This window comes from Delphinus delphis, chromosome 13 (assembly GCF_949987515.2).
Source record: "Delphinus delphis chromosome 13, mDelDel1.2, whole genome shotgun sequence".
Lineage (NCBI taxonomy): Eukaryota > Metazoa > Chordata > Mammalia > Artiodactyla > Delphinidae > Delphinus > Delphinus delphis.
Genome location: NC_082695.1, coordinates 20,095,266 through 20,096,595, shown reverse-complemented (window position 1 = coordinate 20,096,595; position 1,330 = coordinate 20,095,266). Strand labels below are relative to the sequence as shown.

The 1,330-nt window shown below is 49.3% G+C and overlaps 1 pseudogene; it reads right to left on the bottom strand.

The window, feature by feature from the left end:
- Positions 1 to 241: 241 nt before the first annotated feature.
- LOC132436403 (lactoylglutathione lyase pseudogene) lies at positions 242 to 814 on the bottom strand (annotated as a pseudogene).
- Between the last annotated feature and the right edge of the window lie 516 nt (positions 815 to 1,330).

Below are 1,330 nucleotides of genomic sequence, written 5' to 3'. Positions count from 1 at the left end.
CTCACTGTTGCGGCCTCTCCCGCTGCGGAGCACAGGCTCCGGACGCGCAGGCTCAGCGGCCATGGCTCACGGGCCCAGCCGCTCCGCGGCATGTGGGATCTTCCCGGACCGGGGCACGAATCCGTGTCCCCTGCATCGGCAGGCGGACTCTCAACCACTGCACCACCAGGGAAGCCCTTAACTGAATATCTTGAATCACATTGTTTCCTTTTTCACCTTCCACAATGTCTTCACTGAAATCTCAAAGCAGCATTCTCACAGAACTAAATAAAATTATCATTTTGTTAGGATTCAAGATTTCAATCCAGTAGCCATCAGGATCTTGATCAATGCCAGGCCTTTCATTTTACCATCATCAGGTTTCTTCACAAATTTGACTCCCAGTTCTTCACATCCTATACAAGCACTGTGAACATCAGGTACAGCAATTCCAATGTGACCAGATCCCCGAGGGTCTGAATTGCCCCTGTGGTAACTCTGCATCTCATCCTCTTCAGTGCCCCAGTAGTGTGTCAGTTCTAGCATAGCTTTTCTGGAGAATGGCCCATGCTACTCTTTCATCTTTACCTTTTGGGATGTCATTTTTATCCTCAGAAGCCAAGAAACAGTGAAAATATCATAGTGGGAAAATCGAAGTTTTGGAGTAGCGTCATTCCAAGAATTCTAGGATAAAAATCCAGTGACTACTTAGGATCTTAATTCGCAGCATGGTCTGCTGCAAGAGAAGATCCTTGGTGCTGGGGTCCGGGTAGGTGCCGCAGACAAGGGCGGCCTCGTCGGTGAGTCTGCTGGACGTGGGCTGCAGCTCTGCCATGGCTGCGCTGCTGTATCGCGGACGACGGTCCCCGGAACGCAGCCGCCACGCACACTCTGCAGGCCGTGAAGCTCCCTTTTCAGAAATCCTTTTAGGTTTATAGAAGAGCTGCAAAGATAAAACAGAGCGTTCTGGTGTATCCTTCACCCAGCACCCCCCAGTGTTAATATCGTACATGACCATGGTACACTGATCAAAACTAAGAACCTGACATCGGTGCCGTACTATTAATTACACGACAGATTTTATTTGGATTTCACCCGGTTTTTCACTAAAGCGGATCCTCCCCAAGAAAGCACGTTGCATTTAGTGGTCACGTCTCCTAACTCTCCTCCAGTCTGTGACAGTTTCTCACCTTCCCTTGTTTTCATGATCTTAACACTTTTGAAGGATCCTACACAGTTGTTTTAAATTTAATGAATCTAGGGGGTTCCCTCGTGGCCTAGTGGTTAGGATTCAGCGCCGTCACTGCTGTAGCCCAGGTTCGACCCCTGGTCGGGGAACTGAGATCCTGCA